This window comes from Jaculus jaculus, chromosome 1, assembly GCF_020740685.1.
Source record: "Jaculus jaculus isolate mJacJac1 chromosome 1, mJacJac1.mat.Y.cur, whole genome shotgun sequence".
Classification (NCBI taxonomy): domain Eukaryota; kingdom Metazoa; phylum Chordata; class Mammalia; order Rodentia; family Dipodidae; genus Jaculus; species Jaculus jaculus.
Genome location: NC_059102.1, coordinates 304,065,759 through 304,072,319, shown reverse-complemented (window position 1 = coordinate 304,072,319; position 6,561 = coordinate 304,065,759).

The following is a 6,561-nucleotide window of genomic DNA, read 5'->3' as shown; positions in this document are numbered from 1 at the left end:
CAGAATATGTAATACCTGAAAATGAGCATTGGAATCAGTAACTGCTTACTCACCTATTCCCAAAAAGTTACTAAGCCGGGCATGGTGGCACATGCCTTTAATCCCAGCACTCAGGAGGCAGAGGTAGTAGGATTAAGGCCACCCTGAGACTACATAGTGAATTCCAGGTCAGCCTGGACTAGAGTGAGACCCTACCTTGAAGAAAAAAAAAAAAAAAAAACAAGTTACTCAGAGACATTATAGGAGAAAAAAAGCACAAAAGACTAATAGAAACTAGAGACTACCTGAAAAAGAAGTAAAACAATTTGTGCTTAAAATCAAAGGGTTTATTTTTAAATAACATAGACAGGACATAAATCTTAGCCTTATGCACCATTCCTTCTCACTGTCAACATCATGGCTTGGCTTCTGTGAAGAAAAAATTGGCAAATACTCTTTTTCTTAATGCACAGTAACAATTGTGGAGTAGAATGAGTTTCTATTCCTGTCTTGTTCCAAGAAAGCACATCTCGGGCATACTTCTCATCTTCCTTGGCCTCCTACTCCTGTACTTTGCCTCCTGTAATGTACGTTGAAGTCTATGTGCTATATTACACTTAGTTCCTTCTTTTTCTAAATTAACCACATTTTCTCAGCTTCTTCACAATCTTTGAGGGAGATACTGTACACACACCCACATAACCCCCCCCACACACACACACACACACATAGAAATAAGCCTGGAAGTTCTGTGCAATCCCTTGGTGGACTATGTAAGTGTCTCAAAGCTCATCATTGGATTCCAGCATGTGAACGCTGCTGATGAAACCACCACCAGCAATATCTGTGGTGTGTTTCAGTCCTAGGTAGATGGGCAGGCTCCTCTACCTTGAAATTGCATCTGTTTAATGTTTTCATGTGCATGTGGATGTATATGCTGTATGTATAGGCACACATCTGCCACAGTGCACAGATGGAGGTCTGAAGACAATCTTGGAGTATTTATCCTTTCCTTCCACTTTTGCTTGAGACAAGGTCTTCCTTGTCTTGTTTTTGTCACTTGGTGTGCACCAGTCTAGCTGGCCCACAAGCTTCCAGATCCTCCCACCATTGCCATAGCACTTTGAGATTATGAATGCATGCACCACTTTGTGTTTGGCTTTATGTGGGTACTGGGGAGTTGAAGTCTAGCTGGCAGGCTTGCAAGAAAGTGCCTTTAATTGCTGAGCTATTTTACCAGCTCTGAAAATGCTTTTTATTTTATTTTGTTTTGTTGTTTTATTTTATTTATTTGAAGGAGAGAGAAAGAGGGGCAGAGAGAGAAAGAGAGAGAGAGAGAACCAGTGCCTCCAGCCACTGCAAATGAATCCCAGATGCATGCACCCCCCTGTGCATCTGGCTTACATGGGTCCTAGGGAATCAAACCTGGGACTTTTGGCTTTGCAGGCAAGCACCTTGACTGCTAAGCAATCTCTCCATCCCTGAAAATGTTTTTCAATAAGACAAAGTCCAAAAGAAGTCTGTAAAGAAGTCTGAGTGTTACTAAATCTCTGGGTGATTTTTTTCAAACATTTCAAAAAAAAAATAAAATCCATATACCAGAATAAACTAGCCTTGGGAGGATGCCTCAGGAGGTAAAATGAGCCAAAGCAATCATCTTATCACAGATCATTCCCCTCCTGTAGGAGCAACGCAAACTACAGAGCAGTATGGGAAATAAAATTACCTCAAAAACTGACATAGCATCTCAAGTTCAGAAAGCAGCAAAAACTTTTGGGGGCTTTCTGGTTGGGGGGATTTTGTTGTTGTTGGGGATTTTGGTATTTGGGGGTTTTGTTTGTTGTTTATTTATCTATTAAATGCACACATCTCATCATTTGTCCATTCCACAAGCCTGGTACAGGTACCTACATCCTGGTGTTTAGGGGAAACACGTGAACAAAGCACATCCTCCATGAGGTCAGGAGCAAGAAGGCAGGACATCCCCAGCCCGGAAAATGCTGGGACTGAGATATCAGTGCAAGAGGAAAATGTGGGGAGGGAGGGCCCTACTCCACACTGGACTTGAAGTGGGGCAGTTTCCATGAGATGGGAAGTCTGCTCACCTATGGAAGTAAGGACAGGAAGTGAGGCAGGAGTGAGTGGGCACTGCACTCTTAGAGGGGACTGGGGCTAGGACAGAGGACGGTAAAGGTGAGGAGCTTCCTGAGAAGTTTTGCTAAAACAAAATTTGTTAAAAGTCACAGATTTTGGATATTCTCTTGAAGGAGCTAGGAAAACTCAGAAAGGCTTGATGTAGAAGATGATAAATACATATATATATATATATATATATATATATGTTGCAAAAATCCCTATCTGGGCTGGGGAGATGATGGTTCAAGTGGTCAAAAGCACTTACTTGAAAAGATTGCAGACTGGTTTCAGTTTCCCAGTACCCATGTAAAGCCAGATGCACAAAGTGACACATGCATTTGGAATTGTTTTGCAGTAGCAAAGGCCTTGGCATGCCTATATTCATCCCCCCTCCCTCTGTAAATAAATCATTTAAAAAATTTCAAAACAACCCTATGACTGCTGAACATGGTGGTGCATGCCTTTAATACCAGCACTTGGAAGGCAGAGGTAGAAGGATCACTGAAAGTTGGAGGCCACCCTGAGACTACATTGTGAATTCCAGGTCAGCCTGGGTTACAGCATGAAACTACTTTTGGGGGGGAGGGGAACTATGACTGAGTGGGACAATGTGTGTAGCTGGGAGACACTCCGTGGTGTTTTTGCCAGCTAAGGGAATGAATGAGATCTACAATCCCAACTCTGCACTCAGCTCTCAAAACCATTCATCCTTGTATGGGAGGTTTCCTCCCCCAACAAAGGAATGTTCTACCTTCTGAGCCTTGAGGGGCTGGATCCCTGTAGATTAAGGCTCTTTATTTAATTCATAAACCCAGAGAGGATGCCTTGCTCCAACTCACACAAAGATAGCAGTATGAACTAGGGCGACCTTGGATTATGACTATGTGAGAAATAATCAGGTTCTAAGCTAAAGCAGGGAGAACAATGGCTGCAGGAGATATGTGCCATGGCTCTTTATTCACCAGACATGTTGAAGAAATCTCTGGGCGTGCTCAGACTGCCCCGGGGGCAGGTGATGGAGTGATGTGGATGGGAAATGACAGAATGACTGGATTTGCTGTCTGTCCTTCTCAAGCTGCTCTGGATCCTGGTGTCACTGACTCGGTTAATGTTTTTGTCATCTAGGAACCTCCAAATCCCAGAGTTAGCATTGAGCTTTCTTTGTTCCTTATAAGTGATCTTTTTAGGATTGTCTTTGGGATATAGCTCCTGTGTCCTAGTTTCCTTCTCTTTGTCATTCTTACTCTTCTGATCTAAATCATAACTACTCCTCATTTGAACTCCTAAGTTCTCTCAACTTCCATTCTCATTGACCAAACCATTCTGTTTCATATACTCAGTGAGGCCAAGATCCTGCCAAGGGCTTTCATTATATAGAAGATGCATGTTGAAATTCTCTGACTGCACATTTTAGTCACCCCATGATGGATCCCCAAGTTTCCTCTCCAAACTTATCTCCTTCTATTTCCAATTCCTTTCAGTATTAACTGCTTCAGAAATCCTTGATGTCTCACCATCAAATCCCTATACACTACACACTTCCCCAGGAAGGGCTGCCTTGTGAGGTACGACTTTGCTGAATAGAACAAACTAAATAAAAACCTTAGAAAAATACTGTTCAGGGAACTCTGAGTAGAGGGCTGACTGCATCCATGGTTCTCAAGGCCTAGTTGATCATGAGAGAGTCACTAAAAGAATTTTTGAATGATACAAATCCACAGATTCTCCACTAGAAATTCTGACTCAGTGCACTTGGAAAAGGGTCTTTGGAAGCTTTCTTTCTTTTGTTTTCACAAAATGGTACATATAAATATTGAGAGATTTATAATACATAAACATATGATTTTATTACAATAGTAATACAATAGAGGGCAAACAAAAAAGAGGTACATCAAATGACAAGAAGAGAAAGCAAGTGTCTCTCACAGGATGAGTCATCTCTACCATACCCACTAGGGCCCAGGAAACATTACTTAGGAAGTGTCAGACTACATATGAGTGCTGCTGTCCCTGCTATCCAGAAAAATCATCTCCACAGAGACGGTAGTAGACAACAAAGGTCATCAAAGCAGAAATTAAGAGGCTGCTGAGAGCTCAGCACTAAAGGGGACTCGGGGAACATTGCTAAAGAGGAAACAGAAAGAATTTAAGAGCCACCGGGTGGGAAAGCATACTGTGAGGCATTATGCTCCCCTGAGGAACCAACTTGTGCATTCATGACACCACAGTGATTACCAAGGCCCCACTAAAGAGGGACCTCGGTGCAATGGGGGTTGAGGGAGAGTGGACCAAAGAGAATAACCCAAAGGAAATACAGAATACAACCAATTTACAGTCGGTTCATACATTAAAGTTCCAAATAACAGTTTTAAGATTTTTATTAATTTATTTTCAAACATACACACAGAACGAGTGCATCAGGGCCTCTAGCCACTGCAAACAAACTCCAGACACGGGCTACCTTATATATCTAGCCTTACATGGGTCCTAGGAAATTGAACCTGGATGCTTAGGCTTCATAGGCAAGCATCTTAACCCCTGAGCTATCTCTCTAGCCCTCCAAATAATATTTTAGTTAATGTTTTTTTAATTTTGTAGAGAGAAAATTGATGCACCAGGGTTACAGCACTGCAATTGAACTCCAGACACTTGCACCACCTAGTGGGCATGTGTGACCTTGTGCTTGCCTCACCTTTGTGCATCTGGCTAATGTGGGATCTGGAGAGTAGAACATGGGTCCTTGGGCTTCACAGGCAAGTGCCTTAACTGCTAAGCCAACTAATTCCAGCACCCAGATAATTTTTTAAAGGGCACACTATTTGCTAGGTAATATGGAATAATGAAAACTAAGAGACATCCTTATCCTCATTCAATGACTGCATTTGGGGGTTTAAAAATGGGGCTGTTAAGTGGCTCTCTAAATATTAATGTTTATGTCTATATTTAATGTTCCTCTTAGTTTTAGTTAGAGAAGATCCTCTTTTCAGATGGAGGTTACTACTAGGGAGATTCAAAACTCTTCAAAGTGCTGAGAAAAAGTGGCTGTTGATCATTCAGCACTAAATGAGCATCCTCTCCAAGGGTCAAGGAGCACTGTAGAAGAGGTGGCAGTAGAAGTGATAAAGGATAGAGAGGGGTGCTTTGGAATGCTGTCTCCTAAACACAAAGTGGAGGCTGCATTCATGACCAACATCAACTGTTACCTGCACAAGACCTGCATAACACTGGGACTGTGGATGATAGAGGAGGTGACAAAGAGACCTCAAGCTAGAAGAGCTACTAGTTGGAAAGAAGAGGCAGTTCAGTGGAAGGAGGGGTGAGAGAGGGAAGGCAAAGGAAAGTGGTGGGGGGATTATATTAGTGTATACTTATAGAGGTTATCAATATTTTTTAAAATTCAAAATATGAAGTGTATCAAAACAAATTTTTATACATATGGTATTAATTTCATATTAGTCTGTTTATAAATTAAGAATTTGCTTCTAGTTCCAAGGGTAGTGCCAAAGAAAAATAACAAGAATAAGCTAGGCAAGGTGATGCATGCCTTTAATCCCAGCACTCAGGAGGCTGAGGTAGGAGGATTGCTGTGTGTCTGAGGCCAGCCTAAGACTAATTCCAGGTCAGCCTGGGTGAAAGAAAGATCCTACCTTGGAAAAACAAAACAAAACAAAAAGAAAAAAGAATGTAACAAAAATATACAGAGACTGCTGTGGTGGTCAGGTGTCCCCTATAAACTTAGGTGTTCTGAATGCTAGCTTCCCACTAATGCCTCCTGAAAGTACTGTATTGTTGGGGGCAGGCCTATGGGTATTATAGCCAGCTCCCTCTTGCTAGTGTTTGGCATACTCTGCTATTGCTATTGTCCACCTCATGTTGCCCAGGAGGTGATGTTCACCCTCTCTGCTCACGCCATCATTTTCCCTGCCATCTTGGAGCTTCCCCCTTGAGCCAGTAAGCCAAAACAAACCTCTTTTTTTTCCCACAAGCTGCTCTTGGTTGAGTGACTTCTACCAGCAGTGTGAACCTGATTGCAACAACTGCCAACAGGAATATAAAATGATCCAACCATTAACACAGTCTTAAAAGTTCTCAGAAAATAACAGACTTGGCATATGACTTTGAAATCCCAGTCCTAAGTACACAATTCAGACAAAAACTTGCACTTGAGTGTTTAAAAACATTACTGATATTGATTATACTTGGAAGGCATAAGGATAGGGCTGAATTTGGGTTCCCCTCTCCATGGAGAGCCCATTGGAGTAAGGTTGCTGTGGATATGAAGCAATTGACTAGCCTCCCGTGACTGTGCACTGTGCCGAGGCCTGCCTGAAAGGCCTCAGAACCACCACGAGAGGACCATGGCTCGTATGAATGGTTGCCATATACTAAGATCTGGCCTCATGAGAGTCACCCTGTGATGCTTACCAAACCAAATAAGTTGAATTG